The sequence below is a fragment of the Drosophila subpulchrella genome, chromosome 4 (assembly GCF_014743375.2).
Source record: "Drosophila subpulchrella strain 33 F10 #4 breed RU33 chromosome 4, RU_Dsub_v1.1 Primary Assembly, whole genome shotgun sequence".
Classification (NCBI taxonomy): Eukaryota; Metazoa; Arthropoda; class Insecta; order Diptera; family Drosophilidae; genus Drosophila; species Drosophila subpulchrella.
The window spans coordinates 867,175-886,386 of record NC_050608.1 but is presented as its reverse complement, the minus strand read 5'-3'; the positions used below and the strand labels follow the sequence as shown (position 1 = coordinate 886,386).

General features: G+C 38.6%; 1 long non-coding RNA gene across 1 annotated transcript; it reads right to left on the bottom strand.

The window, feature by feature from the left end:
- Positions 1–370: 370 nt before the first annotated feature.
- Positions 371–13,369, bottom strand: LOC119554611. The gene is made up of 3 exons (XR_005219829.1): positions 12,699–13,369; positions 12,451–12,596; positions 371–2,363 (listed from the first exon to the last, which is right to left on the bottom strand). It is a non-coding gene; the product is annotated as an uncharacterized LOC119554611 (long non-coding RNA).
- Between the last annotated feature and the right edge of the window lie 5,843 nt (positions 13,370–19,212).

The following is a 19,212-nucleotide window of genomic DNA, read 5'->3' as shown; positions in this document are numbered from 1 at the left end:
CCCAATACTCTATCTTTGATAGTTTCCGAGATATCCGCGTTCATACTAACGATTTTTTGAAGTTTGTGGGCGTTAAAGTGGGCGTGGCAAACTTTTTTTTGGGTCAATCGATAGGTATTGATGAGAACAATTCATTTCAGTTTTTACTCTAGCATCAAAACTGTAGAAGCCACAGCTTTGGGCGGTTTGTGGGCGTGGCACTCTACTGAAACAAACTTGCGCTGCGTAAGAAGCTCAGGAATCTGCACGCCAAATCTCAATAGCCTAGCTCTTATAGTTTCCAAGATCTCAGCGTTCATCCGGACAGACAGACAGACGGACAGACGGACATGGCTAGATCGACTCGGCTAGTGATCCTGATCAAGAATATATATACTTTATGGGGTCGGAAACGCTTCCTTCTGCCTGTTACATACTTTCCGACGAATCTAGTATACCCTTTTACTCTACGAGTAACGGGTATAATAAAAGGCGGGAAAGTAACAACTAGCAAAAAGGAGGATATAACATTTACTAAAATGTGCAAAACAAACAAGTGCATCTATATAAATACGCTTTGGATATTTTATAAAAGCATTGATATATATACGAGATATTACCAAGACATTCGTGATCCTAGTAGCAACCCCCAACCCATGAACCGGAAATGCCGAAAGATATGAAAAACTACACGTATGGCAACATTTTTCGTGGCCTGTTCTCAAGTGACGCATAGGAACAACGATTATCTAAGGAAGCGATCGTCAAAATGCAATATACACTAACACAATACATAAATACAAAGGTTATAACAAAAAGACCAAAAAAGTAAATGATTGTTTGAAAGAGTAAACGCTTTTAGCGCGCGACGCCACCCATTAACTTAATTAAACAATGCAAATATTAAGGTAATGAGGTAGTAGAGCCAGGATATATTTAAAAGTAACCGACAAAAAACATATAGCTGCAATTAAAAATTTAAACTTATTTAATACAAATTGAAGTAAAATACAATATAACTGATGATGGTTTTAGAATATAAGGCCTTAGATCAACCGGAAACTCCTGCGCGACTACAGCACTACCCCTCGGTTCGATTGGTTCCAATCTATCTCTCTATACCAGGGGTCGGCAGCGGCCTATCTAGTGAGCATAGGGAAGTGTTCTGCCCATCCTCTGCTCGCTCACGTATAACGTAGATGTTCGTATGACTTCGGCATGGGTCTTCGGGTCTTTTTTCTATCAGCTTCGGCGCGCTTTTTTGCTGCTGCGGCAAAGAGTCTCAGTGCAAAACAAAGAAACGTCAGGCTGCGCCAACTTCGTGTTTTTTACACTCACACTAATGCAAGGCAAACTTGTGATGGTATGTGTGTGCCGACCACTGCTCTATACCTATGAAAAACCCCCAGTTAAACTGGTTAGATCTCGTTTTAAAAATCTGCGATTATGTCCTAGCACTTTAGGCCCATTATAACCAACTAAGTAAGCAAAACAAAGCGAAACATGAAAAAAGTCACAGAAAAGAAGGAAAGCAAGTCTACTTGTATGTATTTCCATAGAACTCCTTGTATATTATATGAGAACATATATTTTTTTTACTTACTGAATGATAAATGAATGATTTGTGACATCAACACTAAATAACTTTTACTATATACATATATGTACACACCCACACAAGAAAACACACGTAAATTCAGACATATTCACACGCACATACGTCTATAATTTCAAATAAATTTGAAACCGAAGATTTGTGAACTAATATTCTTTTTGGTAAAGATTCTACGAAAACTGCAGACAAGTTATATATACCTTAAAAAACACTAACACACACTGCATAATTTGTAATTACAAGTTTCAACCGAAGATAAATGAAAGCCCAAAACAATATATATGCATAGAAAAACATACTTATACATGATGAAGAACTTCAGCGGTTCGCTTTAATTATGAGGCAACAACCACATGAGAAATCCAAACCAAACTTAAACTTAATTAACAAATAGACACAAACCTAAATTAATTGCAAAACTAAAAAATGGAAAAACCAAATTTAAAGAGGAAATGATAATGAAAATAAAACACGAGACAAAAGCGTAAAGAAAACATTTATTTAAAAACAACAAAAATTACAAACAAAAATATATTTATATAAATGTGTATTTTTTTATGGGTTGTTGTGGATTTGTTTCTATTCTAGGTGGAAACCTTATACGTTTGTTAGAAAATAGAGAATAAAAGAAGTTTGTAAGGTTACTGGTTGGTCGAGTAGGGCCGAGGAGGCTACTTTGGGGAACTCCGTCAGAGATCGGTTTGGTGGACGACTTGTACCCATCAGCAAATACGTGGAAAGTGCGTTTCTTCAGGAAGCTTTTCACGAGCTGGAAAATAATTACAAATATATTAATTTATTATATTATTATTATTATATTATATATATATATATATATATATAAAATATGTAGTATTAGAGAAAATGTAAACAAATTGGAAATTAAAATAGAGTTTTTAAATATATATAATCTTAAGGCCTAGGAGAATGCAGTGTTTTTCTTATTTTAATTTATTTTGCGGCATACTTTTGGGCAGTCGATCGTTTTGCTTACACTGGGCTTATTTGCTGTGGCATAGTTTTGGGCAGCCGATCTTTGCACGTAAGAATTTTGTGTTGCCGCCTTTTGGGGACAACCAAGTTCTCAGATCGCGCAGCCACCTACTGAAAAATCGGAAATCGAGAAATTTGCTTCGAAACGTAAAATTTTTATATTTTGAATAAATTTCTCTGAAATCCTTCTACCTATTTTTTGACCCAAACAAACTACGTTTTGTGGCAATCATTTTGCGAAATAAAGTCGGAATTGGGAATGTCATACCTCTTTCAGCTCGTAATTAAATTCCCAATCGATTGGCATTTAAGCCCGGAAACTTTAATTTTTGACGGATTTTCGCAAAAATAGACGTTGTTACCCCTTATAAACAATGTGAAATTTAGTCAAAAAATAAATTTTCCGGAATATGATGGGCATCGGTAGCCTAGGTTGTTAAGCCTAGTACTCACATCGACGAAAACCGCGAGCTAACCATAGGCTCGAGAGGCAAACAGGCGGCTAAAGCTTTTCGTCGGGTCTGTTTTTCAGCGCGGTACTCAGATGAGCTAAGGAAATACCAGAAAAAATACCTCTAGAGAATCCCAGGAGGAAGGAACATGCCGAGTGGGACTTCGCTCTCTACATGGACATCCTACCGAGCGTGTCCTCGCAAAGAAAGTAAGGTCTGGCCAAAATAATTTGATTGCGTTGTACTAATAGAAGGATCTTTTTAGCAGAACCACCAGTAATATGATCGACGACCTCTCCATTAGGACTCCGTACACCATAACCACCAGCTACTTGGCAGCTTAAGCGGAGCTGGAGGACCCGCTGTCTTCTATAGGGAGGAGGAAAATAGGGCGCCCGCTGAGGAACAGTTGGAGAAGCCATGGCCAGCCACTGCCAGGATGCTGGGCGACTTCCTGCAGCATCAGCGGATCAACCGCGTTCCCAATCCGGCTCCCACTTCCTTAAGGTCCAATATGCCCTTTGGGACTCGGAGCTGGACTGCGGTGGCGCGGGAAAGATGGCGAAGCATTCGTGGGACGTTAAGGAAGCTTTAAACTACAAATTTACATAAATAAATACATTCGTTGAACATTCCATTTATTTTTATTTTACTTTCTTTGTGTACCAGCAGACTCCTTCTTTTTTAAATTTCTCCAATTGATTTGTTTTCCGTTTGGCAACAAGTCCAGGCGCTTGACAGTAAGACCATGCTACATGCATTGCGGGTGAACTTTGAAAACTTCGGTCACACTACAAAGAATAAGATTTTTCGACTAGTGAAACTCTTAGCCGATCTGAGTACTAGGCTTTAGCTGTTAAACACAGTCCGTCTTTCAGCTGTGCGCCTCGTTTTGACCAAGTTACGACTGAAAAACTGCAAAAAACTATTGTATTTAAACCCGTTACTCGTTGAGTAAAAGGGTATACTAGATTCGTCGGAAAGTAGGAAGCGTTTCTGACCCCATAAAGTATATATATTCTTGATCAGGATCACTAGCCGAGTCGATCTAGCCATGTGCGTCTGTCCGTTTGTCTGTCTGTCCGTCTGTCTGTTTGTCCGGATGAACGCTGAGATCTCGAAAACTACAAAAGCTAGAAAGTTGGGATTTGGTATGTAGATTCCTGAGCTTTTTGCGCAGCGCAAGTTTGTTTCAGCAGGGGGCCACGCCAACCCAAACCCCACAAGCCGCCCAAAACGGTGGCTCCTGCAGTTGATGCTAGAATACAAATTTTTACTGAAATGTATTGTTCTCATCAATACCTATCGATTGAGCCAAAAATTTAAAAAAAATCATAAGGATGAACGCGGATATCTCGGAAACTATCATAGATAGAGAATTGGGATTTCAGATTTAGATTCCGTAGCCTTGTACGCAGCGCAAGTTTGTTACGCGACTATGCACAAACCTCCCAAACCTGTGGCGCCCAAAATTTTCATGCTAGATAAAAAAGATAACTGAAATGCATTAGTCTCGTCAATACCTATCGATTGACCCAAAAAAAGTTTGCCAAGCCCACTCTAACGCCCATAACGCTTAAATATGGGTAGGTGGCGCATTTCAATCTTGCTTTGCTGCTTGCATATCTCCATATTCCTTTGGTCTCTTTAGCTGAGTAACGGGTATCTGATAGTCGAGGTACTCGACTATAGCGTTCTTCATTGTTTAATATTCAAAATGTGGATGCTAGACGGGTTTTAGCGTTATGGGCGTTTGTGGACGTTCGAGTGGGCGTGGCACCCTGCTGAAACAAACTTGCAACCCTCTAGCTTTTGCAGTTTCCGAGATCTCAGCGTTCATACGGACGGAGAGACTTGGACATGGCTGGATCGATTCGGCTAGTGATCCTGATCAAGAATATATGTACTTTATAGGTCGGAAACACTTCCTTCTACCTATTACATACTTTTCGACGAATCTAGTATACCCTTTTACTCTACGAGTAACGGGTATAGTCAAGTCAAAAATCATCTCATCCCTATCTTTTGTGTCAATGCTGTTGGCGTCAAAAACACAGCCTTAGCAGCCTCTGCGGAGGAGGGTCTAAGTGACCGTTTTAACAATAGTCATAAAAAGAATCGTATATCACATCACTGGCTGATTCTGCCGATGCAGCGAAAGTAGCTGAGACCACAACTTCATATCTAGGGCCAATACCAATGCATGTAGCACTGTTGACCTAATGATAAATATGCATTTATTTTGATAGCCTGAACACTTTTTTACTATACATACAGGTTCAATACAATCAGTCCTAGATCCGCCACGATATGTTACACATCTACCTTCGCAATCAACCGAGGCTGTGGTCAAAAAGTATGATGAATTGGCTTTTTTTTATTTACGTGTTGTGGTGCTCTATGAATTCCTTCCACCCGACCAAAATGTTAGTAAAAAATACTATTTGAGCGATAAGCGTTGAGCGTTTAAGCGAAATCTCCATGATCAATTCCAACTATGTACTTTCTATACATAGTTTCCGAGATCTGCGGCTTGTGGGCGTTAAAGTGGTACCAAATACGTGTACTATTTTATTGTTAGTTACTGTCTTCCATTATATATAAGGTTGAGTAAATAATTTGTACTAGTGGTACTAAAACCATACAAAGTTGACATGGCTTTTATATAACAAAGGTTACATCTCAGGTTCCTAGCAACTCAAAAGACTCAAAGTTGTTGAATTGCTGTATATGTATGGAATAGCTCATAAACAGCTGACCAAAATTCAACAACTCAGCAATTCAACATCCCTAAATACACAGGTTTACAATTTAAAATCGTCAAATTGCTAGTTTTCTCGTTTAGTATAATTTACCCTTAATTTAGGAACATTCGTTCATATTTTAAGTATAACAAATACTTGGTTCCTACACATTCTATACATGATTTATCTCAAAAATGTACAAAATTAGGACTGATGAATTACAAATAAAATGTTGATAAATTAGAATATCGGAGAAAAATATATCCATTTCGAACTTAACTTACCTTCAAATCTCATTTTTGCTTGCGTTTTTTCTCATTGTAAACAGCACGAAAAAATTGTGTTTTATTTTCTTAACCTTGTAACCATTCTGCCAAATCTATCTGGACTGACCCGACATTTGGAAAAGATATATAAGTAATAACCATTACAAAATTACAAAGAACGTGTTAAAGATAATGTAGTTGTTAATTCTTACCACAGATTGTCTCGTGTAAGTAAACCCTATAAACCCATGTGTGGACCCAATAAAGTACCGCTGTTTGGCCAATAGTAATTAAGAAATACAGAGTTTGGGACTAACTTTACGTATTGTATGTAAATAAAGGCAGAAAACCCCTGTGTGCAGACTCATAAGAATCTTATATGAGCGAAATCAAGTCGTTCGGTACTATAGCCAGGACCATAAGGTCCTTGAAACTTCTGTTCTTTGTTGTTCCCTGTTTGGGTAGATCGAATACTTTGATCTTTCTAGTTGTTCCTCACAGCGGGAAAGAAAGTCGGCCTGCATGGTCTTAGGGAAACGTTAAAATTGTTCGATCACGATCTTAGCAGTGCAACCCTTAGGAACCAAGTAGGAAAGAGGGTTAGCCGGTCTGTTATCGATTCTCGTGTGAAAACATGCAATTATGGTCTTATTTGTATTATTCTAAGATTGCATTTACAAGCTTATTGTTTTGTTTTCGAAATATTAAGAGCAGGCGATGTTCCTGCGAAATGTGAACCCTGGAGTTTTCAAGATCATGCGAAACTACTGTTTTTAAAGCCCAACGCCGTGAAGAGTTTAAATGTATTTGTGTATAAAATATTATAAATGTATAGCTTTCTTTATAAACATATTATGAATCGGGGGTAAAAGTATTATAGAACTGTTTAAATTGACGCAGTGAAAAAGGTTGGTGTTATTAAGTTCCACTTATAAAATATAATATATAAAGTATAAAATATATATTTAACCCGTTACTCGTAGAGTAAAAGTATATAACAGGTAGATGGAAGCGTTTCCGACGCCATAAAGTATATATATTCTTGATCAGCATCACTAGACGAGTCGATCTAACCATGTCGGTCTGTCCGTATGAACGCTGTGATCTCGGAAACTATAAAAGCTGCAATACTGGGATTAGGAATACAGATTTTAAGAGATTCCGCGCAGCGCAAGTTGGTTTCGTCAGTGCGCCACGCCCACTCTAACGGCCACAAGCCGCCCAAAGCTGTGGCTCCTACAGTTTTAATGCTATAATAAAAATTTTAGATAAAATGTATTGCTCTCATCAATACCTGTCGATTAATCCAAAAAAAATTGCCACACCCACTTTAAGGGCCACATACTTAAAAAATCGTAAGTATGAACGCGGATATCTCGGAAACTATCGAATATAGAGAATTGGGATTTCAGGCCTAGATTCCGTAGCCTTGTACGCAACGCAAGTTTGTTACGCGAATATGCGAATTACGCGAATACTCTAACGCGCGTGAACCGCCCAAACCTGCGGCGCCCACAATTTTCATGCTAGAACAAAATATTAACTGAAATGTATTAGTCTTGTCAACACCGATCGATTAACCCAAAAAAGTTAAAAAAAAGTATGCCACGCCCACTCTCTCAGGCTAAAAAACATGTTTAACGGAAATGTAATTGTTTCGTCAATACCTATCGGTTGACCCAACAAAATTTTGCCACGCCCACTCTAACTTCCATAACGCTGAAATCTGTCTGCCGCCCACATAGCCATATATTGAGATCGCGGGCAGGTGGCGCATTACAATCTCGCTTTGCTGCTTGTATGTCTCCATTTCCCTTTGGTCCCTTTAGCTGAGTAACGGGCATCTGATAGTCGAGGTACTCGACTATAGCGTTCTTCCCTGTTTTATACTTTTGTGTTTAGGTTTAAGTGTTATAGTTTCCGAGATCTCAGCGTTCATACGGACAGACGGACATGGCTAGATCGACTCGATTAGTTCAGGATCACTAGATCAAGATCTCCTACTTGTTACATACTTTTATTCATATACTTCTTACTCTATGAGTTATAATTTGGATTTTTTGAAGAAACAAACCAATTGTGGTACCTTAAAAATTCCTTTGTTCATGGACAGCTAATTGAGTAAACTAACTAAATTTTTGTGTATTTTTGGCTTAAGATGACACGTTCTCCGATCAAGGCAGTTAAAAAAGATATAGTTTACATGTACGTATTTTTATACCCTTGCAGAGACTATTATGAGTTCAGTCAGAAGTTTGCAACGCAGTGAAGGGGGCGTTTCCGACCCCATAAAGTACATATTATATTCTTGATCAACATCACTCGACAACTATATCTTAAAGCTCGGAAAAAAATTTTTTTAAATTATTTCTTTAGTTTTTTCTAACATACTACTAACATACATATTCATACGCTTGGAAATAAATTTTTTTAATTCGTTCTAAATTGCGAATTTAATTTTATCAAGATCGGACGACTATATCATATAGCTGCCAAGGAACGATCGAAAAGTTGGTGAGAAAATAATATGAAAGAAATTATAGCTTCGGTGTTTTTTGACGTATTATCTTATACCATTGGGAATATCAATTTTTGTATTTTTAAACTTAATAATTATAACTGCAAGGGGATACAAACTTCAGCTTGCCGAAGTTAACTTCCTTTCTTGTTTTATATTTAAATTTAAGAAATTTTAGATGATTTGCTTTAAAACACAACAAAAATAAATTTTAAACTTTTCTTTCCTTTAATGAATTATTACTTTTACAAAAAAAGCACCCCTGCGTACTTGTTACGCAAACAGTTTTGAAGTGTATTTAATTTGCCCCCCTTTTGAATGAAAAGCACTTGGCTTGGCTGAGCAAGGGCAGTGGGCACTAGCAATCACTTGCCACCACTTTTATTTTGTTAAATTTGATTTTAATCCGCTGATAATATTTTAAGACTTTCTCTTTCGCTCGGTTGAGTTTAGTGCGATTTAATCATGCCATATACAAGGGGTGTATGCGAATTTCGGTGCCGGAAAGAAAGTGATGAGAGTTAGAGATATTGGAATACCTCAGATTATGAGGGAGTTGTCATAAAAGTAGAGAAAAAGTCGACCAGACACGTTAATTTTGTATTTACTATATTGCCAATATTTTGTAGATAGGGTAAGTGGTATAGTTTCTATAAATAAGCAAGTAAAGGTACTATATAATTTTGAATTGAGTAGGCGTATGGCGGAAATCTACATCTAAAACGCCGTAGTAGTGAAACCGTATAAACTGGAGAAATATTTTCTATATGCACAAGTTTATAAAAATGTTTCCTGAATTCTGAATATTTGTTAGTCTCGGAAACTCTAAAAAGTGGTTCTAGGGGCTTTCGAGTAGACCAATTCTTTCTTGAAAATGAGCCATGTACTAATGATCAATTGAACTTATCGCCGCTACGTGGAGCCAGTTTATGGAATCGGAGGCGAACACATATTAGAAGTTAAAGAGTAAACATTTGACATGCAGTTTCTATAAAGCACATGTTTGCTTCCTACCGTATAAACTGGTCGCGCCACTCTACTTTCAAAATTTCTTAGTATCAAAATTAAAAGAAAATTATAATAATAATAAAACCCTTTAAGCCGTGTACAATTTATTTCCATCGGTCTATCGTAGCAGACTTTCACTTTTACAGTAATCACTGTGGACTGCCGCCCACGTAGTGACGAAGCGCACCAGGAAAGTGTGCGAAGGCGACTACTATATATACATGAAAAAATAAAAATCTACTGCGATGGTCCGATCGTAACGATGATACACCAATCGAAAGGTATTGCAAAAACTAAAAAGGATTTCATACCCAGACTTAAAGGAAATCATTTGGCTTGGGAGAAAAACGGCGAAGGTGTAAAAGTGAAAATAAATAAATAATAAATGGTTAAGTTTATTAGTCTAGTTGTACTCTTACTCAAAATACGCGTCGAACTGCACCTCATTTGTTGAAATCAGTTCAAAATCTACCTCCCAAAACGAACATTTTATTTTGTTTGTCAGTTTGTCCCAAAAAGATGTTTTAAGGTAATACAAATTTAAAATTATGTTATACAGCTTAATTTAAGAAAATTTAGTTTTACCACTTTTGGAAAAACTCGCTTGTTCGGCGGGAAAACAACTATAACAAGAAAGGAAGTTAGCTTCGGCAAGCCGAAGCTTATATACCCTTGCAGCTATAATTATTAAATTTAAAAACACAAAAAATGATATTCCCAATAGTATAAGATAATATGTCAAAAAACACCGAAGCTATAATTTGTTTCATATTATTTTCCTACCAATTTTCCGATCGTTCCTATGGCAGCTATATGATATAGTCGTCCGATTTTGATAAAATTTTATTCGAAATTCAAAACTAATTAAAAAATGTTATTTCCAAGCGTGGGATGTTGTATGTTAAAAATCACCGAAGCTATAATTTGTTTCATATTACTTTCCTACCAATTTTCCGATCGTTCCTATGGAAGCTATATGACATAGTCGTCCGATTTTGCTAAAATTTAATTCAAAATTCAGAACTAATTAAAAAATGTTATTTCCAAGCGTTGGAGGTTATATGTTGAAAAACACCGAAGCTATAATTTTTTTCATATTATTTTTCCACAAATTTTCCGATCGTTCCTATGGCAGCTATATGATATAGTCGTCCGATTTCGATAAAATTTAATTCAAAATTCAAAATTATTTAAAAATTGTTATTTCCAAGCTTAGGAGTTTATATGCTAAAAAACACCAAAGATATAATTTTTTTTCATTTTTTTGTCCGATTATTCCTATGGGAGCTATAAGATATAGTTGTCCGATCCGGCTGGTTCCGACTTATATACTACCTGCAAAAGATATAAGACTTTTGGGAAAGTTTCAGCCCGATAGCTTTAAAACTGAGAGACTAGTTTGCGTAGAAACGGACGGACAGACGGACAGACGGACAGACGGACATGGCTAGATCGACTCGTCTAGTCATGCTGATCAAGAATATATATACTTTATGGGGTCGGAAACGTCTCCTTCACTGCGTTGCAAACTTCTGACTGAAATCAATATACCCTCTGCAAGGGTATAAAAAGCTACATTTAGTACGCCCGTAACTTGTGAACTACTTAAGCTACAGTCTTGTTCTATATGTTGGACTTCAATATATACAAAATTTTATCTCAAAATAGAAGATTTTTGTCGTTTTTTTTTAAGCCACTAATAGTATTCGAATATTTTTCTAAAACCATCGAAAACCATCTATGTTTTTTTTAACCACCTCTTAAAATCGCCCCTGACGATTTCTGGTTTATATAGCCCTTAGGATTCCATAACTTTTGAAGTATAACACACTGTTGGAAAAAGTCACGATAGAAAGTTATTGATCAACAGAAATGGCTACTTTTACCAGTTCAAAATAACTGGGTCTCAACATTCAATTTTGTATAAGATGATCCGAACTTTTATTAGGCTCATGGAATCGTTTAAATTGTTTTAAAAGTTCCATATAAAAAACTTTACTTCCACGACTTTTGGGAAAGTAGGTCCAATATATGATTGATGTAAAAAAAAAATTGTTGATATCAATCAATCACATCTACATGCCAAAAATTATTGAAACCGAACCAGTCAGTAAACAGTTATTATAATTTATTATTATTATTTTGCAATTAAATCGAGATAACCACATGCAGCAAATCAGCTGTTTTCACTAATACGCCACGGAGCCGCTAGGGGCGCTATAGGCTAGTTGGCGGTATTGGCTAGGTGTCTGTCCGTTTCTAGGCAAACTAGTCTGTCAGATCTAGACCTATCGGGATAGGACCTTCCCAAAAGTCTTATTTCTATTGAAGGTTGTACATATATAAGTCAGAACGAGCCGGATCGGACAACTATATTTCAGAATTTCGAATAAGATTTTTAAATAATCGGATGACTTTATCATATATCTGCCATTGAAACGATCGGATAATTAATGTCAAAATAAAACAAAGACCGTTATATTTCGTTTTCGGTAAACATTTCTGTAATAAGTTTTTAGTAGTTAGTTTTTTACATATGTATGTATGTACAATGCTCTTACGGGAAGGACCTACAAGAGTTTAGAAACTTCGGCTTGCCGAAGCTAGCTTCCTTTCTTGCTTTAGTTGAAACAGTGTAAATGGGATTTTGATTTGATTGAGGAAATTTATATATTGTTCCGTTTTGTGCTCTTTTTTCCCCGAATACAATGTACGCTTTTACTCTACGAGTAACGAGTATACATAATTATGAAGATAGATGGTATAATATATATTCTTTAAAGGGGTCGGAAACGGTTCCAAACCTTGATACATACCTTTCAACAAAAACCACTACAAAAGCCACTAACTATGCTTTCGCCTTTACTATTCTTACCCCGTTCCCATCAGAAGCAGCGGGAGCCACCCATGGGGTAAACATTTTCTCCGCCGCGCCGCCAATACACGCTGTATAAAAAAGTGGTTCTCCATTCAGTTTCACACACATTGGATCGGTAGATTTGCAATATCATACAGTGTGTGCTTTGTCGAAAGCCGTTTGGATAGCACATGTAAAAAATGTAAGTGAGTACGGTTATAATAAAATATAGTAATAATAATATAATAAACATAGATATTAATTACTTCGATGGCACATTTTTAATTTTGTCAAATAGGAATAAGAGTCCGGCTTCAATCCTTTAAGCACAGCGTGGTTTCCTTTAATTGCGTATGAGCTCTACACACTTTGCGACCAGTAGGGTGTTGTCGTGCGAAGTGCTTTTGGTCTCCTGTTAAGTGATAGTCGTCAAACAGAGGCAAGGGGAATGCGTGGTAGGTGGTCAGTGGTCGGGTGCGGGAGGCGCGGTCACGGTATGCTCATAATAATTGAAGCATATTCACAGTGGTTGCCTCTTCCAGAAAGGGCGTATGTGAACCCCCTGTGGCCACGCCGCACCCACATCCATAGCTGGCTTCCTAGGGATTCCCCTTTAGCCCTTTCCAAAGGATTTTCCTTGTTTATATTTGGTTGGCTGGCCAAATGCTTGGCTGGTCATCGCCGGTCCGGGTACGGCTCTCAGCTTTGGTTTTGGCGAGTTGAGTCTGGCGCTGCTTTAATTGTTTAATGGCTCGTTACTTGAATTCCCAGTGGGGGACTCATGGTGCGTCTGTGCTAACTGGTATTTTCAAGTGCGATAATTGTAGCGTTTTATTACGGATTAAGCAAATTTTCTGTAAATTATATCTCAGGGACATTGTCACATTGCAGATGAGGTCGCTGGTGGGACGGATAATGTTGTTCAATATAAAATCTTAGAGCTGAGGAACAAAAAGAAATTGTATTCATTCGTGAACATTTTGAAGGGAATACAATCGTTTGCAGTTGCGGTTACGATACCGCGTTTAAAACCTCTGTTTATACCCGTTACTCGTAACGTGAAATGGTATTTTGCATTCGGTTCAAGGTATGTAACAGGTAGAAGAAAGCGTTTTCGACCCTATAAAGGATATATATTCTTGATCAGGATCACTACCCGAGTCGATCTAGCCATGTCCGTCTGCCTGTCTGTCTGTATAAAAGCTGAAAAGTTGGGATTGAGCATGCGGATTCTAGAGATTCTTGCGCAGCGGAGCGTGGCACTCGCCCACAAAACTTTCTAGCGCCTACAAACCTATGTAGCGCCCACATTTTTGAAGATTTTGTAACACTGTAAATGCGGTTTTTTGTAAATGTTAAAATGATCAAATCGGACTATCCATTAAATAGTAATAAGCAAACAAAGCAATCGGCGCTAGGCGTTGTGAGAAATCTTGGAATCAGTTTTCTGCTTGCATATCTCCATCTCTCTCGCACTCCCCTCAACTGAGTAACGAGTGTCTGATAGTCGAAGCCATCGACTATAGCGTTCTATTCTGTGTATTACCAAATTCTATTCTTTTCTACTCTGGCGTAAAAAATTATTTTAAGATTTTAAAATTCAAATTTGTATGTGAGAATCGTACCATTGTATCATACCATACATACTATGTTTATGCTATGAATTTCATGCATTCTCCAATACATACGTGTTATCGAATTTATGAAATGGTGTTTATGCACACACAAATTTGCTCATTTCATGAATTGATTTCATGAAATAGGCATAGCATAAACACAGTAACGGATGCCGACGGAACTATTGGTATATGAATATACAAATCTTCTGAATGTTTTTGTTATATACGTATGATTTGAAATGCATGGTATGGCTTAAGCTGCCAGGGTATATCATTTTCGGCTAACCGAAAAATTTGAACCTGGCCACAGCTGCTTGAAAATTCAACAGCAGCCATCTAAAAACAGCAACCATTGAAAAGTTTAGGTAGTACCCAGAGAGTCAGTTGTCAGAGACTCAGAAGGAAACTTGGTTTGTTAATCTAAAGTCCGTCTGGCACACGCACTTGTGATATTATTTTTAGTCCAAAATAAAATAGAATTTTATTTTATTTGAATTTTGAATAGGAGGAACGGGTACTTTATGGACACGAGAATAAATACTATTATTTTGACATCTTAAAATTAAAAGTAGCTGTAAGCCTTGCCAATAGCCTTTCATAATGCCGCCCAAGAAACCCAAATTACCTCAACAGGGACTTTAGTTTGATGTAGGGTTTTATACAACATTTTTTGTTGCTAAATAATTGTACAAGGATTACTAAACGACATCCGCAGAATGTGGGGGTTCCCTTCCAGGCTCCGCGCATAGGATATCGGTAAGTTTTCGTTTGAGCTTTAAGGTGAGCGAACCATTCAGAGTGATGCCAAAATACCATCCTACTAACGGCTAAGGGAATACATTTTCTTGAACTAAAATTCTGTTCAAGGATCTTAGCCTGATAACATATTTTCTTCTTGCTTGCTTGGTGCTTTCTGGATTCCGGACGGGCCCCGGCGATATAACAGCTAGACGCCCCTTTTCTCGTTCCCCGCCCCTAAAATACAATTGCGTGACCGTGTGAAGTCTTGTGGACAGGCGATAAGAAAAACGACGCTTTTTTATGTCAGCACAAAAGCAACTGTTGCCGCACACACGATGGCTGCATGTAATAGCCATCTGGAATAGGGAGTTTTTTCTTCATCTCAGATCTAAAAACGTGGTGGGAGTAGTGGTAAGTCGTTTATTTGGCGAGTGGCAGGCTATCAGTCTTCTTGCACCATAATTGTTAAGCTTAAAGAGTAAAGCTTTGTAGATGCGTGGCGAAAACATTAGAACCCTATGCAAATAATTTTTGGTATAAGTGAACGAAATTTATTTAAACAATTTTTCCCTACTTGATTTACCAATGTCCGTTGCTACGAAAACTAGTCTGTACTACTAAACCTACTTTTGACATTTTTAAAATGCATTTTGAGGAGGATATCATTCTATTTATTGTAAAAGGATGAGTACTTTCCCCTAATCTGCACAAAAACTAAACACATCGTAAATATAAAAAATATGTAAAAATACATATTACATATACTTTTTAACCCAAGTGGGGGATCTTCCCCTGCATCCCCCCGTAAGTCCGCGCACAGTGTAGATTTCAAACTGTAACAATACCACCTCACTCCATCTTATCGAATCATTAAAGTGACGTTAGTCTGTTTTTTCTGAATTGTTGGAAGCGAGCAATTGCAAATAAACTGCATAAACTGAGCACACCGCTCCGAAACCTCAATCCCGTCCGAAAAGATCCATGCCAATATACCGGTGAGTACATCCTACTGTTGAGATGATTCCTACTCTTATTAATATGTGTCCGACGCTTGGAGGCGGTCTGTGCCGCAGCTGAAGCAGACTAAGCCGAAGCGGAAAACTTTTCCTGCACGAGCATGTGCCGTGTCGCTGGCACGTGCCACGTGGCGATTGCTGTGCTGCCTCAGCCTCAGCGGCAGGGCGAAGATAATGTGATGATTGCAAGGCTGCTTCAGTTTCCTGCGCGGGACTTGCTTTCATGTGCTGCCAGTCAGCCTAATAAAAACATTTGTTTCCTCTGCCATCAGGCACTTTATGATCTAATCTGCGCATATTAAATCTTGATTATAATAGGACTGTTTGGCAATCGAGTGATATTAAAATGATTTCGTGTTACCTGTAACCCTACACGTTGCGCGTGCATAAAAAGTAAGAATGATACATTGTATCAGCATACTAGTCTCTTAGTTTAAAAGCTATCGGGATACAACTTTCCCAAAAGTTTTTCTTTTGCAGCTAAAATCTAATTTTTAATAGTGAATACTGTCCCAGCCTATGCAAAAGAGACAATGCCCAAAGTAATAGTTTGCCCGTCAAGTTTTTAAATGTCCGAAATAATTGTATTCAACAATATAAAATGTTATTGTTGCATTGGTATAGCAGAGGGTATAATTATTTTAGTCTGAAGTTTGAGGCGAAGGAGACTTTCCGACCCCATATAAGATCGAGTCATGTCCGTCCGTCTGTCTGTCCGTTTCTATAGAGTTTACTATAGAGACTATAGTCTCTCAGTTTTAAAGCTATCGGGATGCAACCTATAGCTCCCATAGGAATGATCAAAAAATATTATTAAAAAAGTGTAAAACAAATTACAATTTTGGTGTTTTTTGAATATTAACATCTACTCTTGGGAATATCATTCATTTAACATTTCAGAATTTCGAATACAATTTTTTAAAAGTCGGATGACCTTATCATTTATTTGACATAGGAACAATCGGATAATTAATGTAAACATATACGGTAGTAAATTAAAATGGAACACTACCTTAAAATTAGTTTATTTTTTAATTTTCTTAAGATCGGAAAGCTCTGTACTTACAATGCTCTCACGGGAGCTTCAGTATGGATCATGAAAATCTATTTCAACTTACACTGAAATAAATTTTAAGAACTAGGGGCGCCAGACAGTTAATTGTGTTATGGGCGTTAGAGTGGGTGCGGCACTCTGCTAGAATCTTCCTAGCCTTTTTAGTTTCCGAGATCTCAGCGTTCAACCCGGCTAGTGATCCTGATCAAGAATGTGATAACTTTGAGGGGTAGGAAAAGCTTCCTTCTACCTTTTACTTTCCACCGAATACAATAACCCTTATAATCCACGATTAATGGGTATAACAAGGCTTGCATTTTGTATCTTATTTTTATTGTGTGTAGTTCCTGAACAAATCTGAGTATGTTGCGTTAAAGGACACAATAAAGCACCCGAATATCGAGGCAGCCAATCAAATTGTTATATGTTTAAACTGTTATTTTCTTACATTCTTAAAAATAAATCTCTACGGATATCGCAGTTTTTCATTTCAGTTTTCCTTAAAAATTAATTTTAAAACGGCATACCATTTAACATACTTATAGCAGATTTGCTCTGGGGTAAATAGCAAGTTTGAATTTAAGCATCTTGGTTCAAAACGAACCAATAACTGAAAATATAACTTCAGGTTTACGCATATTTAGCGATTTCGATTTAGCGAAAATCGATTTGTTATGAACTAATTTTGTGTAAGTAAACTAAGAAAAGAAGCCAATTTGTATTGAGAACAGAAATATTTGCGGAATATTATTCTTAAATTTTGTGCATTACATTTAAATCGGCATCATCCCCTGCAATTGCGCGTTCTAGTGTGCGTAAGTTTTTTAATATTCCTCTGGGGCATTTTGAAACAAGCAAACATCCGCCTCTCAGCCAGCACACTCGCCGTCCCTTTCGGGCCAGTGGCAGCATGTACGCTTTGCGGCGCGAAAGCAGGACAGGACCAGCCTCTTCGGAACTCAGCCTCCACATGTGAGGCCAGCTGGTGATATAGGGGCTCTTGAGCTGGGCAGCTGGGGAGCTGGTGGGTGTGACCGTGTTTAGGCTTGTCGACATTTTGCTAAACAACCGTACGCCCACACCCACGCCCCCGCCCTATGTACATATGTACGCCTGTACTGCCAAAGCGGAAGCGTGCGGGTAGTTAAAGGAAATGTAAAGCGCTTATTGTATCGGAATGAAACAATTCTATTGGGCGCCTGTGTTGGCCGTCGACTTATTTCCTTATTCGTACATTCGAATTCGAATTAAGTGCAACATGTGTGTAAGTGAATGCCGGCTGTGGGGCTGTGAGGCTGGAAGCCTATAAGGTAGCTCTGAGCGACGTAAACGGTGCCGGTTCCGCTTACAAGCAGATAAAGGTAGTACGTACTAAAAGAACACTTGGTCGAGAGCTAAGTCCAAGGTGGTTCCACAGGCACACGGGGCTTAGAATAAAACCGTACCGATATGTGTTCCTAGTGCGTCTGCAGTCCTCGTCGCTTAAATTTAAAGATTCTGTTCCGTGTACCGAAACGCAGCTGCAGAACTGCATCGTCCCGCATCTTAGCCGCGCTCGGGTGCGAGTGGGACGACTGGTGTGCTCCAGCCAACGGCCAACCACAGGGCTTCCCAGTGGCAAATGGTGGTGAGTGAGTCGGCCGCGCCGGCCCGCCAATCAGAGGCGGTTCCTGTGCCGCAGTCCCGGCCTTGTGCGCAGGGGGGCGCTGGCTGGCCAGCCGAGGGTCTGCCTAGTCGGTTTCTGCAACGGATCGGGCAGGCACGTCGCGACACTATTACAGCGTCTTGCGCTCCAAAGGTAAATGCATTTTTGCCGCCGTGTCGGAAGTGTAGAATCGCTGTTCGAGTCGCCCTTGCGTTGTAGCCATGCCAAGTAATCCCCATATCGCCTGAAATCGCCGACGTACTGGCTATCGGTCCTTCCGGGAATACCACGTATTTCATCTCATGAAAACGTAATACTAATGTGAGTGTAATCAAAACGGTGTACAAAAAATGAACAAGTGAACTAAAACAAAGGCGGCTGCTCAGTTTAATTTGAGTTCTCGAGTTCGTGACTGTCGTGTCCCCATGGCGCCATCAACAATAGATTTTTGATCACCACAGGACGCGATTTCCACCGTCACCATCTGTACATATTCACTTTTGAAGCCTGATTCGCCCTGCAAGGGCTCGCGCAGCGTGCGTTCGGCAGAAAACAGTAAATTACCGGAAAAAGCTTGGATAGGCAATACACAAATCAATCACGATTAGCAGTGCACCGGTAAAACGTTGAAGAACATATCGGTTTAAGGAGGCCTCGACGACCGCAATTCCAACGGCGATCGCCGAGTTATTCCACCCAAGTCAA